The 24,423-nt window shown below is 40.7% G+C and overlaps 1 protein-coding gene and 1 pseudogene across 7 annotated transcripts in view; both read left to right on the top strand.

The window, feature by feature from the left end:
• Positions 1–24,423, top strand: part of Srgap2 (SLIT-ROBO Rho GTPase activating protein 2) — a 221,139-nt gene that overhangs the window by 40,870 nt on the left and 155,846 nt on the right. The window lies entirely within an intron of this gene.
• Positions 14,546–24,423, top strand: part of LOC108352529 (NADH dehydrogenase [ubiquinone] 1 alpha subcomplex subunit 3 pseudogene) — a 28,032-nt pseudogene continuing 18,154 nt past the window's right edge.

Genomic DNA, 24,423 nt, shown 5'->3' with positions numbered 1-24,423 from the left:
ACCCTAACCTGAGGCTTTGCACACGATAGGCAGGCACCTTCAAGATAAACCACATCCCTAGTCCTAGATTTTTTTTCTTTTTTTCGGAGCTGGGGACCAAACCCAGGGCCTTGCGCTTGCTAGGCAAGCGCTCTACCACTGAGCTAAATCCCCAACCCCCCTAGATTTCTTTTACTGGTACATTTCATTTTCATAAAACTACAGAGAAGGTCTTGGAGCATGGTCATCTACATAGATCTTTACCAGAGTGCAAGGATAAACTTCATTCAGTAGCTTTTAAAAATTAATCTGGCCTGATAGAGGAGGTGACCTGGTGGGGAAAGCACTTGCCTTACAAGCATGAGGACCGGAATTTGAACCCTAGAGTCCACATAATGCCAGATAAATTGGAAGCCTGTTCCTAATCCTAAAGTTTCTGTGACAAGATGAGAGGTTGTTATAGGGAAATCTCCTGAAGCTCATAAGCCAGCCATGAGCCAACTAGCCTCTTTTACACAGCAATGAACACCAGAGAGACTTATTCAAAACGAGGCGGAAGGGGAGGAGGAGAGGATTGACACCCAAGGCTGTCCTTTCATCTCCATGTGTGCTCTGTGTCACACATGCACCCGAACTCTCATATTCACATACACACATCATATATGCACACAAATAAAGAGAAATAAATAAATAATATGTAAGTAATCTGATCATATACCATGTTGTTCTTTTTGTGAAAGTCATTTTGATGAATATAGCGTCTAATTGTCAATAGGCAGTCTTGAGATGGAATCAGATAATCATTTTCCTGAGGGCATGTGCCCCTAAGTTTATACTGCACCCAGGAAAGCATTCTTCACTGTGGTAGAGCATAGAGCTTGATGCCTGGGACCAGGACTCTTTTCTCTAAGACTGCTCTTCCCTAATGTTCTTCAATAAACCCCCTAGTTTCCAGATAAATGCTAAAAAGGAAGCAATTTGATCAAATTAATTTAATCTCAGAATTTATATATTATTTATTCTGTAATATGTATACTATTTAACCAAAAGAATATTTTTAAAAATGAAAATGCTAATTTTGTCATACATAGTATATATGTATATATGTGTTCACGCAGGTGTGTGTGTGTGTGTGTGTGTGTGTGTGTGTGTGTGTGTGTGTGTGCTGGTGAGAAGTTGATGCTAGTGTCTTCCTCAGTTGCTCGCTAATTACCCCTTCTTTAAAGCGACTTTCCCTGTAGTTTAAAGAAAAACAAAAGCATTGTCAAATCAGCCAAGAGAGGAGTGAAGAGGCATGTTCACTAGAAGTTGATAAAACTTACGCAATCTTTTACGAACCATAGAAGGCCTGGAGTAGTATAATAACATGGTTGTGTTTTTATAAAAATTGGAAAAATCAAACAAGCAAACATAAAAACCTCTGTAGGTAAAATAGTTGTGTATTTGTCATTTCTGAGCCCTCTGTGGGCTGACTGATAAAACATTTACCCAACAAGCCTGACAATCTAAGTTTGATCCCTGTAACCTCGTAAACGTGGAAGGAGAGAACCAACTTTGCAAAGTTGTCCTCTTCTATGTACAGGCTATAGCAACTGTACAAGTAAGGTACCCAGTAGTAGTAGTAGTAGTAGTAATAGTAATAATAACATCATAAAATAAAAAAAACCTTTTATCTTCGGAGCAAAAAAGAGAAGCTAATATATAGATAAAAGCATAGCAGGACGAGATGTAGGCTGATGTTTTCTAAAACCTCATTATTTGAAGGGTGGGAAAGGCTACATCAAAGTAACAACTCTAAAAGATGAGCTTTGGGGAGAGGGGCCAGTCTCCTCCAACCCAGCCTGTCTTCAAAGTGATTAAGATCTTCATGCTTCTACCTCTAATAGGCCTGTGCCATCATCCCCAGTCTAACATAGTTCTAAAGATCAAACCGAGGGCCTCTGTCATGCTAGGCAAGCACTGTACCAGCCAAGCACAGCGCTCCCAACCCAAGATAAGCTCCTTTGAGGTTTATTTTCAGCCCACTTTTTTCTGTTAGAAAAGCGGCTCTAATAAAGGGTTTCGTAGTGACTGCTTTCCTCACATATGTCTGTGTGTGTTCTTTAACTCTAAAGGACTAGCAGTCATCTTGATTCTTTAACATTTAATTACCCATTTTGTTGCCTGTATGAGTGATATTAATTCTTTTAAAACCATTTCGAATCCATAAAAGATAATCGCATTCCCCAAAGGGGAATAGTGCATGTTCGTTTGTCCTGTCAGTGGACGCTTTTCTAAATGACCAATGAGATGTGGTGCTTTGAGTTTGTCCTCCCTTGCTTTAAATTATAGAACCCTTGTGCTCCCTTTACTGTTATTATTCTGTACTCACCAAGTAAAGAAAGCCAGTTAAAGATTTAAAATATTAAACTGCATTCCCAGTTAGGAGCAGATTTTAGCAGGCAATTTCAGTTGTTGTTGTAGTTGTTGTTGTTGTTGTTGTTGTTGTTGTTGTTGTTGTTACAATGTGTAGTGTGTTTTGTCCCACCTCTCCTCCTTTTCTTTGTAGTTCTTCTATAACTAGCAGTCTAGTCTGAAGTATAAAATGGAAGTTTTTTCCTAGTTGAAATGCTGTTTATTCTCTTTATTTTACAAAGAGCCTGCTCAGTCTTTAAGAGTCATTCAATAATCCAAGAAACATCCCTTAGAATGGACTGTGTGAAACAAGTGTGGGGACTGGATAACTGGTAAAGAAAGCTTCCCGCTCCTTCAGAGCTGGAGTTTGGTTCCTAGCACTCATCTGGTGGGTCATAGCCGCCAGCAGCTTCTGCTCCAGGGAGTCTGGCTTTTTTCTGGCTTCTGCAGTTGCCAGAAGAGATACTGCTCTTCTGTGTGCATCTACTTACACGCAGCACACACATACATAACAGAAACATTGTGTAAATGCTGATTTCTGAGTATCCAAGGACAATTCCTAACTACCTCATCTAATTAGAGGCATACATGCAAACAACCAGGTGACCAGAGGCATGTAGAAAGTGCTGGCTTTTTCATATTGCTCTGTTTGCCTACTCACTTGGCAGTGCTGTAAGGGCTCAAGGGCCAGGAAGGAATATGAATATGAATGTGAAGTAAGTGAGTGAATGAGTAGATATCTCTCATCAGTTCCAGGCCTGGCTGACAGGATCTCTTCAATTTGGATCACTTGAGTTTGCGGGTAGTCTAGTCAGTCTACATGGCAACTTCCTAGGCCAGAAACTATAAAGTGAGATCCTGTCTTAAAAACAAACAAGAATAACAATACCCCCTCAAAGAAAAAAACCTGACAACAATAACAATAACAACAGTAACAACCAAAACACAAGGTGTTCTGCAAAATGTTTGCTCACTAAAGATTAATAGGAAATTGGAGTAGAGATGGTTGGATAAAAGTGGATTTTGCATTCTGGCTCATCAGCACAAATCTTACTTGATTTTTAGGACTGTTTTGGTTAACAGTGAGATCAGCATTTGTAGGTGATTTCACATTGCTTGACCTGTTAAAAAGAGACAAATGTTATAGCCTCCTGGTCTTTTTAAGGCTCAGAACATGTACAGAGATGAAGTTCTGGGTAGATGTGGGCATGTATGTTTTGCTGTCCTGTTGCTGACTGTCTGTCTGGAGTTGTAGAAAGGATGCTTATGCCCCTTCAGTTCCTATGGGTCTTAGCTCTTGAGTGGAATTCCCCCAGGCAGTGCTTTTTGATAGATTGGGCAGGAAATAAATCTGTTGCTCTGTGCCTATTTAAAAAAATGTTTCCATTTACCTTGGATAATGTACAAGAACAGGGTTTTACACATATTTAAGAGAAAAGTGCAAATAAAAAGGATGTGTACACAGTAGCATGAATGGAGTGCTATTCTTAGCTTGGGCTGTAACCCAGAGGAGAACAGGAAACAAGATGCTTCAGAATGGCGAGCCAAGAGTCTTCAAGTCATAGGGAAACTCATGACAGCTGGTAGCATCCTGCAGACCTTCCTGTTTGGGTAGACATTTACCCTCCTATATTGAGACGGAGGAAGAGATACCTCTTTTCTAAGAGAGCTTAGAGAAAGTAGACCAAATCTCAAGACACGGATCTCTCGCTTGGCCCATTTCTTCTGCAGAAATCCACTTGGTAGAGGGAACTGCTTTTCTCATGTTTGGAAGGTTCAGCTTCTGATGAGAGAGACCAAGTGCTCTAAACCTTCAGCAACTTAAATGCCCTTTCTTTTATTCAGACTTTGTCATTGGGCTTGAATTCCGTTGAGCTTTGAAAGTTAAAAGGCTGGACTTGAAATGCATGATGCATAACTACAGCACACAGTGGTGAGCAACTAGAAAGTGTAGACAACTCTGGTCACTCAAGATTACAGATTCACTGAGTTGAATATATTAGTGTCTGTTGATGGTCTAATCATCTGGCTTCCCTGTCTGATATGTGGTAGAGAGTAATTTGCCTGTTTAGCATCCTCCCAGAACCCCTCCTACCTGTCACTACCCTCAGATGATAATTGGTTTGAACTTAACTTGATCTAGAGAAAGTAAGTTAAATATACATCACTAGTTATTATTTACTATTAACAATTACACACCAGTGGGGTATTAATAAAAGGATACATCTTAAATTTGAACCTGATATGAGATGGGTTTCTTCAGAGGGCCTGCTACTGCATTTCCTCCAAGCACATTCTCTGAAAAGGACCAGGCCTGGATATAAACCATGGCACTTCCTCATTTCTTTATGTATAAAAAGACAATCTCATTTCTCCTTTTTTCTTTCCCTAAATACCACATTTATCTGGCTACTCCAAAAGATATCAACAGGGTAACCCTCATGAAAGAACAGGAATTTTATCTTAACAGTGATACATAGAAACTTGGAATCTCTTTCACCACTGATAAAATTTTGTGAGAAGTAAGTGTAGGAAAAATACTGCCTGTAGACTTGAAAAACATTTACTTAGTTAACAGAATGTTCTCAATTATGTTAACTATGTGCTTTGATTATTCAAAATCTATATGCTCTTATTAATAATCCAGTGTTCAGTTGCCGCTATGAGTTGGCCAGTAGCTGTCTTCATTTGATGAGAAAGAGGGGAAGGTAAAGTGAAGACAATCAATTGCCATCCGATTCTCCATGGGTGTGGCGACCACGCTAGAGCCAGACCGTGGAGACCTGGCTTAGAGAGAGGCATGGAGGCACCAGGCGGATGTGATGTCACATGCCTGTGATCCCGGTTACTTTTTAGGATACAGTAGGAAGATGGTAAGTTGGAAGCATACCTGGGCAATTTAGTGAGGTCTTGTCTCAAATAAAATATAAAATTAAATGAAATAACAAAATAGGCTGTAGAGGTCGCTCAGCGATGGAGAACTTACCTAGAATATCTAAAATCCTAAGTTTATCACAGGACCACAGCAGCAGCAACAGGCTGTAAGCCAGGAGATCCACAGTCACTGTGAGTAGCTCCTTTAGGTCCCATGCCTGAGTTAAATGAAGTACAGAGACCACGGGCAAAGTAATTTCCAGATGCTTACACGAATATACTTTGATTGTATGTCACATTAGGTTTTCTGGTTTACTATTGCTACTAATTTTTTTTTCCTTCCTCTGACTCCAAACTGCTAGCCTTGATTTGAGAGACAGCAAGGATTCCACTTTCTATAAGAAATTTGAGGGCTGGGGATTTAGCTCAGTGGTAGAGCTAGGAAGCGCAAGGCCCTGGGTTCGGTCCCCAGCTCCGAAAAAATGAACCAAAAAAAAAAAAAAAAAAAAAAGAAATTTGGAAGGAAGTAGGCTAGAGAATTGATCTTGCCTTAATCTGCCAAGTTATGATTAGTTCTTTTGAGTATGGTGAAGCTCAGAGTTGTTATTTTGCAATTGTTCTTGGATTGAAATTCAAAGACAGGTATATAGCAGAGAATCTGGGCAAGGAAGTGTCTTTGCAAAGCAAAGCCTTCCTATTCATCTTGTCTTAAGAACTTGCTTTTGAGTTAGTGACTGCAGGGTGCCAGGCCAGTCACTGGTGTGGATTCAGAAGCATGGATGCATAGTCAACCAACCACATGTCAAAGATAGGTGGGAGAGTGTAGCCTGAGAAGGCCGGGGCAGAAGAGCCACAAGTGGAAAAGCTTAGGCTGCCTAGCAAGATTATCTTTCTTCCACAAAAGGCAAAAGATTCCAGAAAACTCCAAAAGGCAAATGGTTTGTTGTGCACCGAGTTCATGTGTGCCTGGCTAATGGAGTAAAGTTCCAGCATATTCCACTCCTCTATTTCACATAACCTGCCTCTGTAGCATTTATTTTGAGCATTGTTCACCCTGTATTCTAAATAGTTAGGTTTATGATAATTGACTGTCTTAAATATATACAGACATTTTTCTTGACATTGTTCCCTAAACAATACAGTGTAACAATGATTTATATAGCACTTATATTGTATTAAGTATTATAAGTAATTTAGAGATGATTGAAACCGTATGAAAGGAACATGGAGATAGATGTCTCAGAGGGTGAGGTGCTTGTCCTAAAGCCTGACATCCTGAACTTGCTCCCCAGAACCCATGTAAAAACGGAAATCGAGAACCAAATTCACAAAGTTTTCCTCTAGCACTGTGGGATGTGTGCCCCTGTGCTATCAAGCATATGCATGTGTGTGCACACACACAATATACACACCCCCACACACACCCCCACACACACTCATGCATACATATGTGCACACACATGATAAATAAGATTTTAAATACAAAAAAAAGGAATTTGTATTTCAAAAGTGTATTGCAGAATATGGCAGATCATGTGTAAATATGCCATTTATGTGAGGCTTGAGTATTCTTGGATTTTGGTATCCATGTCTGTTTTGGAATAACCACCAATAACCAAGGAGTGACTGTATACTAAACTGTATTAAGTGTAGGGGTTTAAAGGAGAAATGATGAGATAAAGGCTCAAGGTCTTCCCTCTTTTCTAGAAAAAAAAGATAACCTTTGGTGTGAAATCTATTTTGTCTAGCTAATTGGAACTATGGTCTGGTTTCTGTCCATAAAAACTCTGCTGATGATATTGGACTACTTAATTCTCTTTACTTGACATCAGTAGTTAAGGCATGCAGTTTAATATTTAAACTGTGAGGTTATTATTACTGTTGTTGTCCTTGCATTCTTAGAATAGCAGAAAGGATCCAAGAAGGATAACATAGTACAGCCCCAAGCCTCACCTAAACAAGCTCGAGCAACAGAGACTAGAGCCATTTCAGCCATGCCATGTAAATTGTGAGAGTAAACTGCTTAATCTTCTAGAACCTCCGTGTTCTTATTGTAGAGTGTGAACAAGGAAGGTAAAAAGAGCCAAGCACACAAAAGCTCATAGTGAGCTTTAGCAGTTTCTGTTACTATGTGGGAAGTGTACAAACCCACTCTGTCCCTCCACACTTCCTACTTTTTATTCATGAAGTGAGTTTGACATTCCTTGTGCGGTGGTTGATTGGAAGCCAAGTGAGAGATTTGAGCTAGTGAGGATGGATGGATATCTCAAGATCCATATTTGGTCCATACAACTTATAGTGTATTTATAAATTGTATAAGGTACTATATTAAAAACATACCCTAACTGTTTCTCCTATCAGTCCTCTCCTTCAGAGGGATGCTTTCTGACCACGCGCTTTAAATAACCTTCAGATGGTAATGTGGCTAGTAGATGAACACAGGCCTTGTGAGTCCATTCGCCCTATGCTTGGGAGTTCTATTCTTAGATTACAATGGCCGGAATAGAAAGCCTTTGACCCCACATCCCACTAGAGTCATGTGTGCCTGGCTAATGGAATTCTTTGGGAGCTTAGGACAAAGGACAATCTGCTTGTGTCATTGACAAGACTGGCATGTAGTAGACCATTAAAAACCAGTCTCTTGTTTGGGATTTATGAGCCAGGGTTACCTGGGACATCCCAATGCTAATTAAAATTTGGTCTGTTTAGTCTGCTCTAGTCAAGGAGTAGTAAGAAAAATAAAGGGTAAGCTTTTCCTGTTTTATGTTTCCTTGGATCTGTGATTAAAGTATTAACATCGTTCACTATTTGCTAAGGAGAGCCCTGAGAAGAAGGGCTCTAAGCATATTTTGCTTCTTTACTGAGCCTAGGGCCAGGCCACCTATATTTCACATATTATCTTGTTTAATCCTCAATATTATAAAACCAATAATAGAGGTAGAAATTGAGGTCAGAATTTGCCCAGGGGGTCGTAATCATGGGTTTTCTACTATTGCATACTGCACAATGCCTTATTTCATAACAGGTGACAGTTGTGGTCATTTCAGTAAAAATACTCATGATTTAAGAGTATCACTAAATGTTTAGAAAACACCTGAGTATAATTATTCCATTCCTACCTAGAACTCTTGACAGTCTCTATAAAGATGTTTTGTGAGCATATTTGGTTGTCTCATTCTGAAGCCAAATGATTCTGGGGAATCTTAGAGACTTTACCACAGGAAGTATGGTGGGTGTTTCCAGGAGCATCTTGGTTTTTACTTATCCTGCTAACAACCAGATCCTCTGTTTTGGGAGAGTCTTTCTCCAGGGAACCTTTGGAACTTCCAGAGACATGATCTCAGCTTCATAACATCCCTGTTCAGATAGGAGAGGGCTGAAATACCTAGTGAGTGGGAGAGTCAGGCACAGAGGGGAGACAGAGACACTAAAGTTAGATAATTAGTCCAAGGTCACATCAAATGGTTTGCAACTCAGGTGATAAATGTGTCTAGGACCTGGTCTCCTAGATGTTGCAGCTTCCCTTAAAATATAATTTGTGCACAGTTACTTATCTGTCAGAATCTTTCTTCTTCCTTTTTTTATTTTGGTGAGTAAAATGTTTTCCCACTTAATGCCTGATTAATGTTGGGTTTTAATTTAGCCCTCACATGGTCCATAACCTAGCTGAGAAAACTGCCTTCAGATTGTGGTTTCTAACATACCTTTATTGTTGTTTCTCCCATGTGGTAACTTTTCTTATCCTGTACTTTGCATATGTTTAGTCTCCAGGAGTTGAGAGCCTTGGGACTCCAAAGGTTTATCTTGACAGAAGAGCTTCTGAAGCTGAGAATTGTTGCCCCTTTTAAGCAACTTTTGCTTTAGGGCAAAAATGTAGAAATTCCTGTTTTCAACTTAATACAGAAATGGAGCACATACTAGAGGAATCACTGGTCTTCCGTCTAGAAATAATACAGATTTGGCTTTTGTTATTAGTTGTTTAATTGTAATATTATTTACAGAGGTACTCTTTTAGCTGCCACCATTACTCAGTATTTGTTGGAACGTGAACTTTCTCATGAAAGTGTGCTATAAATCGGAGGTACTGAGGTGCTGTAAAATTCAGTGAGTACATATGGTCTCTTCAGGAAGTAGTTGAGTTGCTTAGATTCTCAGCTGTTTATTATGACATATTTTGGAAGTTTTAATATTTACTATGATGAAATAAGTTATGAAGGAGAAGTCTTTACAAAAAAAACATTCACCTATAGGAGAGGATCGTTAGTGAAGTAGTGATTTAGTGCTTTATAGCTTTTAGTTTGCTGATGACTACAGATCTTTTGGATTTGTGATATATCCCATTTCATCTTTATTCATTTGACAGTGTCTGGATACGGTTTTCTGTGCTGGGTACCGTGGTGGACACTGAGTGACAGACCTGGATAATTCCCTCATCCTTGGATCTCATGGCAGATGTTTGAGTCTGCGTCCTTGAGATGCTTTGGATTCTGCTATAGAATTTTCTTAGATTCTGCGCTGCACTCACTGTCTTGTACTTCAGCAGATGCTGCAGAGCCTGACTCCCCACTCCTCGCTGCTGCTGCTGTGGCCCAGAACTACTTATCACCTTTCACTGCATTGTGTCAGTAGCCGCCTAACTGGTCTTACTTCTCTCCTGTCCCTCCCATCTACTTTCAATAGGACAGCTCAACAGTCCTTAAAGAATGGAATTCAGGGAGCCAGAGAGATGGTTTAGTGCTTAAGAGCACTTGTTCTTGTGGAGGACTTGGGTTCTAATGGTGGCTCAGAACCATCTGTCTGTAATTCCAGGTCCAGGGGATTTGACTCCTGCTGATCTATAAGGACACCAGGCACACCACACACATGCTGTACATACATGCATAAAGGCAAAAGCACTCATACACATAAAAATAAATACATCTAGAAATGGAATTCAGATCTTCAGTCTCTGTTCATGTCTACCCGTGCTTTGGCATCACAGGGTTCTTCTCTTCTCCCGAGTGGGCAGCCATGCTTTCTATCATTCCTCACCCTGCACTCCATTGCATAACACTGGACTCATGTTGTTCTCCAATACGCCAAGCATGCTTAGCAGAGTCCTGTCTTAAGGCCCTGATGCTGCTTCTTCTTAGAATACTAGCATCTTCATAGCTCGTTTCTCTGCTGTCTTGAATCTCTACTTAAAAGTTACCTTATTAATAGCTTTCGTGACAGCTCTCTGGAAAGTACACCCTGACCTGGTATGTTCTATTTGATTAATTTTAAATTACTTCTCTTTTTCAAATGTACTCTAATGTTTCTATGGGAAAAGGATTTTGTCTGGTTTATTCTACTCTAATGCTTACACAGTGCTTCGTAGGTATTTGTTGATTGAATACATCTGTCTATTTACTGATTCAGTATCCTCTGTAGAAGGAGTCTCTCGACCAATGTTGCAGTTTCGAGAGGCTGTGGACAGAACAGCTCTATTTGTTTAGAATAGAAATTTTCTTAATGAAAAAAAGGTATTTATTAATCTAAGTCCCAGTTTTAGCTTTAGGAGTATCATTTATTAATCAAAAAGTCAAAGGATGGATTAGAAGGGAATCAGGAGACCATTTGATCTTTTTCTCTCTTGCTGTATATGTGAGAATGATAGAGTCCTGAGAAGATAAGTGAGTTTTCCAAAGTCATCAAGCTGGCTGAGGGTCAGTCTGAAATTAGGCTTCTGACATTTGAGTCCATAGTCTTCCTTACATGTGTTTCCCTAGAGGAAGGAGTTCTTGAACTTTGAGATTGGACACTTTTCCTCCAGACTCTAAACAGGAGCCTTTCTCTGCACATTATAGGTCAGTATAGATGGGTAATGACTCAGAAATATGTGGAAAATCCCAGAGACTGATGAGACTAGAAACTACCCAAGATGTGCCACGAACACCAAAGCTTCCTCTTTTTATTGGCAGGAGACGCGTAGGGTGTAAAGGAAATGAGCCTTTGACACCCCAGTTGTTTTGTTACAGGCCACAGGGAATGTGTCTGCCATTTAAATTCAGATTTTTTGATGACTGGCCAAACCAGCTGCAAGCCTAGCCCTTTGGGATAGAAGCCTTGATTTTGCCAACTGTTCATTTTCTTGATAAACTTCATTATTTCAGGCATCTGTGTAAAGCTAGCTTATTGTGGGGTTGTCAGAGAGGTATAGAGCCATTTCTTAGAGACAGTCATTCCTCCCCATGTAGCATGTGTCTTGAAGCTGGCCCATCTCCATTCTTTTTGTAAGCATGTAAGGTCTTTTGTCTTAAAAGATGATGTGAGTACAGACTGTTTAAAAAGGGGGGAAAAGCAAATATTGGTAAGAACATGTTTTTAAATGGACCAAAGTGTAATTGTGGTGGCATTAATAAAAAGACAAGTTTATTTAACTTCTTGCTATCTGGTTTGTGATACAGGGTATACTAATTTGATTTAGGAAACACTTTGATCATTAATGAAGGAGATGCCGCCTTTAATCCTTCCTATAGCTTCTCATTATACTTCTAATCACAATTACACCCCTGCTTCTACTACATCTGTTTTATCCAAGCAAAGGTTCTGAACTTGTGTGTTTATCCACACATTGCAGTTGAGATTTGATGTCCTCTCGAGATGCTGACTTCCAGAAACATATTTTTGGAACAAGTAAAGTTCCAGTGTCTTGTGTTTTGCAGCTATGCCACCTAGAAAGCTTCGTTTTGCTTTGATTACAAAGCTCATTTTAACTTAGTGTTTGTATATTAGGTGGCCAAAATACAGAGCACAAAGATTTAGGGCTATGCCTTAAGATACCCAGTGAAACAAAACTCATAATTAGGAACCAGGAGTTACTTTGTCTGTAGATGGGTTCTCGTTTAGGTTGGGTACCAAGTGGTTTTCTGTTTTCTACCTCCTGACTTTGTAAGGTTATCGTTCGGGTGACTCTCACATGTGAGTCTCACTTGATAGAGAGAAGACAGTCCTTGAGTAGCTGAGCTCTGGTTCCTATAGGATAGAGAGAAGACAGTCCTCGAGTAGCTGAGTTCTGGTTCCTGTAGGATAGAGAGAAGACAGTCCTCGAGTAGCTGAGTTCTGGTTCCTATAGGATAGAGAGAAGACAGTCCTCGAGTAGCTGAGTTCTGTCTCCCTCCTTCCCCTCCCTCTCCTCTCCCTCTCTTCTTTCTCCTTCTCTCCTTCTTTCCCCTTTCCTGCCTCCCTCTCCCTCTTTCCCTGATGTTTTCTTTGACAGACACTTTTATTTTAGGAGAACAGATGACAAGCTCTGTATAAGATTCTATGAGTGGGTACAGATAGATGACAATCTTTGCTAACGGCGACCAGAATTAGGATAAATTAAATGAACTAAACATTGTCCCACAATGATAGGAACACAAGTGACCACAAGTGTTAAACAGATCTGGAAAGGGATTCTGACGTCATCCCCAGAATCTGCAGGGAATTCATACTGCCTAGAGACCCATTCCCCCCTGACCCTATAAAGATTTTTTTAAAATAGTAATGCTTTAAGTGGTTTTCTGGCCAGCTTGCTTGCTCATTTATCTTTGAGAGAAAGGAAGACGGCAACCTGCCTTTGGAACCTCACAACCTCCAGAGGTGTGTGGATTCTGCATTTGAAAGTACCAAGCCCTTGGTGAATGCTTCTCTCTCTCTCTCTCTCTCTCTCTCTCTCTCTCTCTCTCTCTCTCTCTCTCTCTTTCTTTTTTTTTTCGGAGCTGGGGACCAAACCCAGGGCCTTGCGCTTGCTAGGCAAGCGCTCTACCACTGAGCTAAATCCCCAACCCTAATGCTTTTCTCTATTCATTGCCCCTATACAACTTCCTGGGAACCAGCATTGAAGTTCTTTCAGTTCTTTCCTGCTGCTGAAGGTGTCTGGCAGTGGTGCAAGCTTTCTGGTTGCTTTTCTGGCTTTTTACGTGAGTGGTAGTTAGGAAGAGGCTAGACTGAGCTTTTGAGACTAGTGTCTGGATCCTTGTAGATGATCCCTTGAGAACTTTGTCTTCACTCTGCCACCTTTTGTGGTACTGAGTGTGGTTCCTGAGATGAGAATGGAGATGAACTGGAGTCCTTTGGCAAAATAGTTGTCTTAGTTAGGGTTTCTATTACTGTGATTTATCATCATGACCAAAAGCAATGTGGGGAGGAAATGGTATTTCATTTTACAGTTCTGAGATCACTCTCTATCACTGGGGGAAGTCAAGGCAAGAAGTCTACGCAGGAACCTGGAGGTAGAAACAGAAGCAGAAGCCATGGAGGAGTGTTCTTTATTAACTTGTTCTTCATGGTTTGCTCAGCTCTACTGTCTTAAACCATCCAGGACCCCCAATGGGCTGGGCCCTCTCACATCAGTCACTAATTAAGAAATGCAGCATAAGTTTGCCCACAGACCAATTTGGTGGGGGCATTTTCTCAGTTGAATTTTCCTCTTCTCAAGCAACCGTAGCTTGTGTTGACGTGACAGAAAACCAGGACAATAATCTAAACCATGCATGGGTGGGTTTTTTGTTTGTCTTTTGTTTGTTTTGTTGGGTTTTTTTTGTGTGTTTATTTTTGTAACCCTTTCATCATCATTGTTATCGTTATTTTATTTTTTGTGGTGTGTATGTCTGTGTACCTGGTTCCCAAGGAAGCCCAAAAAAGGAGTTAGATTCCCTGGAGGTGGAGTCACAGACGGTTCTGAGCTGCCACATGGGTACTGGGAATGAAACCCAGGTCTTCTGGAAGAGCAAGAGCTGAGCCATCTCTGTAGTCCCACTCCAACTTTTCTTAACCTATGCATTTTTCTCCATGAACTCTTGTTACATTTTCCATTCCTCTGAATTTTCTACCTTCTCTTGATCGAGTTTACATAATTCATCTCCATTTTTAAAATCAGGCTCTTTTGCATTTCTGGAACAAATTATTAATGAATGGTAACTTATAAGCACTCTCTAGGAAGCCACTGCACAGGGAGTTAGAATTCCAGATCCAGTGCCAGGCAACCTGATGGCTCTGTAACTTTGACACCTCTCGGTTGACAGCCCAAGAAGGCTTAGATTGCTCTTCATGTCTCTCTTCTGTTCACAGAAGCCTGACTTGAATCTTAAATCCTAAGCGACTTGGCTTAGGTTCTGTCTTGGTATGGTGGTGGGTAAGCTTTGTCAACTTGACACAGCCTAGAAGCATCTGGGAACGAGAGGGACTGTCTACCCTGGACTGTGGGCGTGTCTGCGGAGGAGTGTTCTAATTAACTTGATCCATGTGGGAACACCCACTCCACTGGCTTTGTGTTGTAGTGGAGAAGGTGAGTAGTAGGCATGCATGCATTTGTTTCTCCCTGCTTTTGGCTGTGGCTCTGATGTGATGTGCATGGGAACTTCCTGTACTTGCCTGCAGTGCTGGACTGTAACCTGGAATTATGAGCTAAATAAATCCTTTTTCCCCCTAAGTGGCTTTTTGTCAGGATATCTTAGCACAACAACAGAAGTGAGATTAGGACACTTGGAGTTTTTGCCTGAGTCCAGGGGAGGGAAGGTTCCAATATATATTCATAAATAAATGGAGTGCTGCTGCCCCCCACACCCAACAGTTAGATCAAACAGTTACTGCCCACTTCATTTCATCTTGTTGCCTGGGGGCTTCTGGAGCAGGTGTTTCAAGAAGAAGAAGGAGAAGGAGAAGAAAGAAGAAGGGGAGGAGGAGGAGGAGGAGGGAGAGGAGGAGGAGGAAGAGGAAGAGGAGGAAGAGGAGGAGGAGGAAGAGGAGGAGGAGGGGGAGGAGGAGGAGGAGGAGGAGGAGGAGGAGGAACAAGGACAAAGCACATACAAATTGTAAAGTATTAAGAAGTTTCATTCCAGAGACTGCAGGATATAGTGGGGAGGAGCCAGGGTGGGTTCTTGAGTGCTCAAGAGCATCAGTTACTGCTTTGAACTTTCTGTTTATGTGGTCCACCAGGAGAAGTTGGTTGCTAGGGACATAATGTGGACAGTCTTCTGTTTTGATGGACAGGCTTGGGTTTTATATGTCTTTACTGCAAATGTTTTTTTTCTCCCATGATGCACATGCTCTTATGTCTAGCTAGGCAAAGAGTAAATAGAAGATTTTTAAAATTCACCTAGAGGACATAGCTTTCCTTACTGTGTACCAGTCATCCTAAACTGGCTCAGGCTAGATCACTCCTCCACCTCTAGTTCGTGGATGTATTCGGGGACATGTTTCAGTGGAAACTAACCACAAAAGAGGCATTATCAAGGAGTGCTGAGGGAAGAATGGCCTACTGACTTGTTTGCAGGAGGTTGTAGATGCAGCCAAATGCATTGTTAGAGAAGGGATGTGAACATAGCTGAAGCCAAGTGGGATTTCAGGTTAGTTAAGCTGTCTTATGCTTGCTTGCTTCAACCCATTCTAAACCACTTCCCTCAGCAACTAGATAAATAATAATTTCCCCCACCCTGTTCCCTTTTCCCCTTTTTATTAGTTTTTGGAATAATGAGTTAGTTATGAAGTAACTTTCACTAACGTACAATATATGTTTTTACCCCTGATGTCATAAACTTACATATCTTTTTGTTTGTTGAGATGCTAGAGGTTAAACCCAGGAAGTCCTGGATTATTTCATGGGTGTTAACCCATTGTAAGCATTACTTATTAATTGTTTTAGATTCTTTCACTGCCTGAGATTAGTAGGTAACCTTCCCAGTTAACTCCATAGCTTTAAAAATATATTCTTTTGGATTTATTTTATGTATGAGTGTTTACATCCATGCATGTATATGTGCCACATGAATGTCTAGTGTGCTACAAAGGACAGAAGGAGGAAAGTGCTTTTAAGAGCTGATCTATTGGGGCTGAAGAAATAGTTCAGCGGTTAAGAGCACTGACTGCTCTTCCAGAGGTCCTGAGTTCAATTCCCAGTACCCACATGGTGGCTCACAACCATTTGTAATGGGATCCAAGGCCTTCTTCTGGTGTGTCTGAGGACAGCTACAGTGTACTCATATACAAGCGTACTCATATACATAAAATAAAAATAAGTCTTTTAAAGAAAAGAGCTGATTTATCTTTCCAGCCCCTGATTTCATGTTTTGTTTCGGAAATAAGTCTTTCTATGTAGTTCTGAATATCCTCAAATTCCTAATTCTTCTCCCTTAGTCTCTTAAGTACTGATTCCACATGTTTTTGACATGGTTTCATTGGACTCAGTTTCTTTTTTTTTTTTTTTTTTTTTTTTTGGTTCTTTTTTTCGGAGCTGGGGACTGAACCCAGGGCCTTGCGCTTCCTAGGCAAGCGCTCTACCGCTGAGCTAAATCCCCAACCCCTGGACTCAGTTTCTATTTTCCTCTTGTAAAGATTCATTGTGATAGTCTTGTGCTTTAGCCCTAGCCCTCGTCTTCTTGATTCTTTCACTTTTGCCTCAGTTATGTGGGTTTTTTGTTTTGTTTTGTTTTGAGATGAGATTTACTTTTTGTAGCTCAAATTGGACTTGACCTCACTATGTAGCTGAAGATGGTTTTGAACTTCTGATCTTTATGTCAAGTGCTGGGATTACAGATGTGTGCTACTATACCTGCTTCTACTCATTTGCTAGCCCTGTCCATGGTGTGCCTTGGGCTGTTGAGTTGTTCTTGCTGGGGCCAGTTTCTCTGACTAGTAAAGCTACTTCAGCCCACATGTGTTTAATAGATCTAGTAAGAAGTTTCTGCTTTGGCTGAGTTAAATTCTGCCATTTTAGACCCTGGGTTCTATCAAGTTTCCATTAATCCCTCTCTCCACTGGGAACCTATCTGGCCTTTTATACTGCTGCTTCCTGGGGTCTTAGTTCCTGTGTCAGTTTGAAAACCTTAGACCTGGCTCATCACCTTGGCTTCAGCCCAACTAGGATTAGGCAGGAGCAGTGGAGAGGTTTAGTGTGGTTTTGACATAGCGTGCATCTGACTGATGAGTCCTTTCCTTTCTTCTTGTACACAACCCACATATTTTAGCATCTTCAGGATGGTATTTGCTAGACCATTCTGATGATTTTATGTCAGGGACTAAGAGCCACTACTACCGAACCATTGGCAAACGAGTGTCAGAATGGGTAATGGGCTGTGGTTTTGTTAAATGTTGTATGAGAAGATAGTCTTGTAAGCCACTTGGCAGCAATCCTTTGAATAATTACTTCTTGGCTCTTGTGTTGATATAAACAGATCTTTGACAAGAATATTACATGGTCTTAAATCTGGAAGATACTGGTATATATCAATTAGATTTCTTGAAGAAGACTTTGGGAATGTCTTGAATGTAGATTGTAGTTCTAAGAGGTTTGCACACAGGGCTGGTCATTTTGTTAACTTAGTAAGTTTGTTTAGCTTCTTCATATGGAGATTCTAAATGTAAAGGAGGTACAGACATCAGGGGAAACTATGGAGCCTTGTTTTCCCCTTTCTTAGATTCTGTAACTGGACCATTGGTGAATGAGAAGATGGCCAGATAGCTTTGGTTTGTTTCTTCCAGTTCTTTATCAGACAACTCAGAGTAGAATACAGAGTGATTATTCAGACTGAGTTACCTTACACTTTATTGTAGTGAACAGGAAACACAATGATTTATTGTCATTTCTGGAGTCTGGAGATGACTTAGCATATGCTTTGTTGAGACAGACTGTGTGGCATTAGAAGAGAACTCAGCTAGATCACCCAGCCCCCAGCCTTCAGATGCTAAGCAAGAAAGTCATGTCGAGATGACAGGACGACTAGACTCAGTCTTCCAGCTGAAGGAGAGAAGGATGACTTTCTGAGTTGGTCTTTTTTCATTTCCCTTTGGTTTTGAGAAATACATTTCTTCTTCCCTAACTAGCTGGACAATTTGATAGTTTGTAACCCTCAGCCCAATTTGGTGAAAATCCCTTGGTCTTACAAGGGGCTAATAGAAATTTTTCTAAAAGCAATCATTTCCATTCTACTAGTCAGGAAGTTCTGAAAAACCTGAATCTCTTGGGTCAACAACAAAACATCCAAGTTAGAGCTTCGTTTTTGTTGTTGTTGTTGTTATTGTTTTTGGTTTTTTGCTAATAGATAGCAGAGAATATGAACACTTGGAATCCTTGAAGAATCTTTAAATTGAATTTGGGGCCAAGTATTAAGTCTTATTCTAATGCTGCTTATAGGATATAAAACAGATGACTCTGCATTACTTCTCCTCCTGCCTCCTTTCATGAAAACAAAGTATCTTTTGCAAAAATCCTGCCTTGTTGCCTTTATACTTAGTATTCGTTAAGTTATTACATCCAAAATTACCATTATGCTGTTTGTTGTATCCCTGTCAATTGATTTCATTCTACATTCATGGAACCAGCAGTGTTCCTAGTACTCTGATGGGTACTTGAGATAAGCAAATGTCCTTGCTTAGTGTACCAAGAGAGCATCAGAAGCATAACATGAACTGTAGCAGCCTTGACACATAATTTGCAGTTTTGTTCTAGAGCCATTGGGGAATGAGGTATTTTAAGCAGAAGATTCTCTTGTGCTTTAGAAAGATAACTGGTACAAGAGATGATACCCAGGCATAAGTGAGTGAGACTGGAGGAAGTCACAGTTCTGACAACAGATACTAACTGAGCTCCTTGCTAGGTGTCAGACACAGGTCTAGATGCTGGAACTAGGGATGAATCTGCTCGTGGGGGAAAGGTGTTGACTCAGGGTTTGCATTGCTGTGAAGAAACACCATGACCAAGTCAACTCTTATAAAGGACAACATTTAATTGATGCTAGCTTACAGGTCCAGAAATTCAGTCCATTGTTATCAAGGCAGGAGCATGGCAGTATCCAGGCAGATGTGGGGCTGGAGGAGCTGAGAGTTCTACATCTTCATCCAAAGGCAGATAAGAGAAGATTGGCTCCCATGTATTTTGGAGGAAGGCCTCATTGCCCACCCCCACAATGACACATTTCGTCCAACAAGGCCACACCTCCTAAAAGTGCTACTCCCTGGGCCAAGTGTGTTCAAACCACCACAGGTGTGGTGATTGGGAACACAGATCAATGTGAAATACATGATTTTTTTCAGTTGATGATAAATAATTTGAAGCAAACAAATAGAGCATGGGAGTTAGAACATTTCGGTCTTGGGTGATCAGAAAAGACCCCTCTGAAGAGGTGAGTTCAGGCAGCTAAGGAGCCCTGAGAAAGAGGGTAATGATAGGGAAATAGCTAGCGAGGGACCCTAACTGAATGGATGTGGCACAGTGCGTAAGCTCTGTAATGGTCAGAGTGGCTGGAATATAGTGGACACAGAGGAGCAGCTGGTGGTCAGCTGAGGCTGGAGGATTTCCTAGGTCATAGGAAGAAGTTTCAATTCCTTCCAGTGGAGCAACAAGCAATGCAATTAATAATTAACTTGGGATCAGCAGGCTATAGTCCATTTGACCCATCTGACCTGCAGTCTATATTTCTGAAAATTACTGTATTGGGATGGCCACACTCATTAGCTTCTGTGTTATAAGTAGTTGTTTTTATATTACCAGAACAGAGTTGAATAGTAGTGACCGAGAAAATAGGACCCAGAAGTCTACACACTGTTTACCATCTGACCTTCCATGATAAGTTTGTTCACTTCCTACTGTAACAATTTAATTTAAAATTTGAGGAAATAGAGTGCAATGTAAAGAACGAGTGGAAGGAGACAAAGCATGTGTGAACAGTGTGAGTGAGAAATAATAAGACGAGACACCGTCAGGAAGCAGGGATTGTACTGCTTTTATTCTGTTTAAAAGCACCTGAATAGCTGTGTATGGTGGTGCACATCTGTATGGCCTGCTTTGGGGAGGCTGAGACAAGAGGATTGTAGTGTGCTTGGCCTGAGCCACATAACAAAACCTTATCTCAAAACTTTCCCATCCCCGAAGCAGTTCCTAGCTGTGATCTGTCCTTACTAAATGCTGCTGAATGAAGCAGGAAGTTACAAAATAAGGAGGTGTCATTGGAAATACTGGGAAGGTGAGGCTTTGAGAGGTATTTGAGGAGGTGAGAAATCAGTACAATTATTTTTAGCTAGTTGCATAGAAATAGGGGTGAGGCATTTTACCTTTAGACTGCGGATGGGAGGCTGGCATCTGAAACCCCTAGAATTTCTTCAAACATGTTCCACTTTCCCTGTGCTTTCCTTCTTGGATTCTAGAGTCTCAGACCCCTAACTAACTTTCTCTTTTTGTCCTTTACAAATTCATGGTAAGTTTGAAATTGATGGGGGAGATGGCAGAGGTAGAAAGTAGGATGCTCTTTGCCTTCTGGGTCATTGGCTGAGATATATGGAAGAACCATTTACTGAGGAAGGGAAAGGTCAGATAGAAACTGTATGTTGCCAGGGAAAAGAAGTTCATATTTGGCCAAGGGATATCTATCCAGGCTGAAGCATCCAAAAGGGAATTGGGAGATCAGGCCTGGAGTGTAGTGGCTTTAGTTCTAGATGACAAGAATTCCAGTCACCAGCTAATGTGGGCCTTACCAAAGGAGTGTATGGGACATAGAAATCAGAGACAGATTACACAGGCTGTCTGTGACTACTGAATATCTTTCTGTAATCTGGTAGTCCCTGATGAAGGCTTGCTTATGCTAACATATGCTCTCTCTCTCTGTGTATCTCTGTATCACTCTCATTCTTTCTGTCTTTCTCCCTCCTTCTCAGTTGCTCTAAATTTAGATCTTTTATTTGCACATGTGTGTACACATGTGCCTGTGTATGCCAGTGCCATGGCATCCAGTGTAAGGTATTAAATTTCCTGGAGCTGGAGTTACAGCCACTAGGCATGGGTGCTGGGGACCCAACTAGGATTCTCTGAAAGCAGCAAACTCTCTTAACTGCTGAGCCATTTCTTCAGCCTCTGCGACTTTCATTGGCTGGGGCAGCTCTGGGGCTTCTTTCCTGTGAGCTCCTGCCAACAGTGCAGCTTGTGACCGTGTAACTGCAGTCGGTTCATGTCTACCCCTCTCTGTAGCTATGTAGGAGGGTCTAGTTGTCTGTGGTGCTGGACCAAGAATTCTCTGACACTGGTCTTAGACAGATAACTTAATTTTATTCATTTTGATGGCATTACTCGTGACCCACAAGACTAGATAAAACTTTAAACAACAGTTGCTTTTTTCCTTTTTTTCTCCTGTTTTCTGGTCTGGGGAAGAGGAACCATGGATGTGACTCAAAATCACACTGGTGTTGAAAGTAACCTTAAGCTAGAGCTAATCATAGACTACCAATCTCACATACATGTCCATGTATGTATACATATACTCCTTTTGAAGGTCCATTATGAAAACAGGAATAAAACGAGAACTACAAAGGTGATAGAGAAGGACCCCTTACTATGCTATTCTCCCAACCCCCTTAATTTCCTTTTGTATTGGATTGAATCAGGTTTCATACATGCTAGGCAGTGTTTCACCACTGAGCTATACTTACTTGGAGAACCACTCCTCTTCACCTCTGAGGTAGAGGGCCAGTGTGTCTTATTGTAAACAATCAAGTCATAGTCTGGCTAATCTTCTGATAAAAGTTATCTCTGTGCTAAAGTTGGCGGCTTCTGACAAGTAAAATGTGCTTCATCATCTGGTCTCAGGGCTATAGAGACTGTCTGCTCCTCATTCCATCCCCATCCTGCTAGGTGAACTAAGTAGTAAAGGCAAATTAGACCATGAAAAATATTTGGGTTTTTTGGGTTTTTTGGTTTTTTAATCAAGAAATATTTTCTACCACATTCTAATCCACTGTGCTGATCACCCATCCTTGTTTTTATCTATCTATCTATCTATCTATCTATCTATCTATCTATCTATCTATCTATCTATCTATCTATCTGGCATTAATTAATGAAATATAAACAAGAGTGAATATATTCTTCCCCTATCGTTTTATACAAATGCACAAATGCTAGTATAGTATACAGTCTGTTTAATACAGTTCTGATAGGTGAAGTATCCGGTTTATTATAAACACACTGGGCTATTCTCATTTGAGTGGGATGCCTTTGGTCTTTGCCTTTATGCCCTTGGGAATCTTTCTATATTGGTACAGATAAGGTGGTCATGTATCATTTTTTTTATAGAGTTGCATATTATTCCATTGCATGGATGGCTACCATTGCTGAACCCATCCTCAGGTAGACACTTGACTCACTTCTGGTGCTTGCTGTTATAAACAGTGGTTCAGTGAACAAAGGCAGCATCTTAAAGGTTTGTATAATGCTGTACCTTTAAGTGAGATTATTAAGTTTTATTTATTGCTAAATTCCCAATTACTGATATTCACCAGTGAAACATTGAGAATGGGACAAACATCCCTTTAGAACTCAAGAATCATTAGAACAACTTCTCTGTAGAGACATACTGGTCTATCTTGGCTTATTTTAATAATAAAACCTTTGGAAATTTTAATAATGGAGCCTACTTAAGGCCCTTTGCTCAATAAGTCTGAATCACTGATCACTGTGATTACTGCCACAGCAGCTGTAGAGCAGTTTAACAGGGTGATAGTGAATGAGACAAATTACACTTCAGACTCTTAATGGAGTGATACGCACAAGTATGCAAGGGAAGATGGGGGCAGGGAAGGAGTGCCTTTGAATTTCAGCACATAGCTATAAAACAGGGAACAGGGTCACTGTGGCCATTACAACAGAGTTTGTCATCCTGCACCAAACTCTAGAGCTCTGATGGGTAAAGTGGCCTATTCATTGTAGACAACAAATTAGGCTAATTCTCTTGTTTGTGCGCCTCTGTGGAGTGGGTGGCAATGCTAGGTGACTTGCTAATTGTTTGCTTTAGAATAACCCCCTTTCTACTGCACACTGAGTACGGTTTTGATGGGAAAAGAGGGAGGCAGAATAGTTTCACAAATAGCTCCTGGCCAAGGGAGTATCAGTTTATGCCTTGTGAATATGAATGATTGAAAAAGGCAGGCTGGGAAAATAACTGGGATGCTAGACGTTTCACTCTAGTTTACAAAGTAATATAAAGTGTCCCTCTGCTGGGAACTGGGGAGAGATGGGTCAGCGAAGAAGTAAGTATGGGACTTACTTTGTTTCTGATTTGGGTTAGGGGAGACTAGTGAGGGTATGGGTCATATGGGACTTGAGGGAAGCTTTGAATGGGCCCAAGAAGATAATCCAGGGGATTTGGCTGCATTCAACCCTTATGGACCTTTCCTGATATCTGGTCATATTGTGGATACCTCAACACCTGTGAGGTATTAGTGATCTTATAAACCTTCATTCTCTGTAATGGACACTTAGCACACATTATCTGGTTCTCTGTGGAAGCCCTTGGAGACGAACAGGAGAACTGTCCTGTTTGTTTGTTTGTTTGTTTGTTTATCGTTCAGGCTTCTGTCTTGATTAACATGTCTTAAAATACCATTGGATTAAGAGTAGTGTGTGCTGGTATACGTCAAGTTCATGTCTTCAAGTGTATAATGCCTCTTTGGAAAAAGAAGCAGAGGCAGAGTGATGAACAAGATCTGTAGTTCACTCTTAATCTGGGCAAAGTCTAGTGCTGATGGAAGATGCTAAGTCATCTTAGAGACAGTGCGGTCTGAGAATTCTGTGTTCAAATCCTGCTTCTGTTCCTTAACCAAGTTGTGTGACCTCTAATTTGGTTATTTTATCTGTTATTTAAAATAAGGCGAATGGCTACCATGTAGTTTTATTTTTAATTATTAAATGATGTAATAAGTACAAAGTTGGTTTTTTGTTAAAGATAGCTGCTTTGGTTACTAACAGAGTCTCCTAAAAGGCCTCATTTCTAGGTTTGAGGAGCAAGCAGGTGCTAGGAGATTGGTGCTTCTGGCAATATATCAAAAAGTCCGCCTGTAGGGGAGGGAAACATATTGACAGGATTGGAGGAAGGTGTTAGTTACCATAGCAACTTGGGAATTCATTTGGAGAAAGAGTTGTGTGACTAGAGGTTATCTCACTGTAAGAGACTGAATGATGGCGGAGAAAGAAAGATGAAAGAGAATCCTTGTGGGACAGGAATTGAATCTCACTTGTTCTGTGTCTGCAGGAAACACTGTTAGATGTGCTGTAGAGAAAGCTTCAAGTGTGAGTCATAATGCAGTAGGCCTTCTGTGGTAATAATAGGGGATGGATTGTAGTGGGCACACATGATGCAACTTATTTACTGTTTTTGTTTATATATATTAAGTTAAAACAAATTAATGTGT

This window comes from Rattus norvegicus, chromosome 13 (genome assembly GCF_036323735.1).
Source record: "Rattus norvegicus strain BN/NHsdMcwi chromosome 13, GRCr8, whole genome shotgun sequence".
Taxonomy (NCBI): Eukaryota; Metazoa; Chordata; class Mammalia; order Rodentia; family Muridae; genus Rattus; species Rattus norvegicus.
This window is presented reverse-complemented; position numbering and strand designations above follow the sequence as displayed.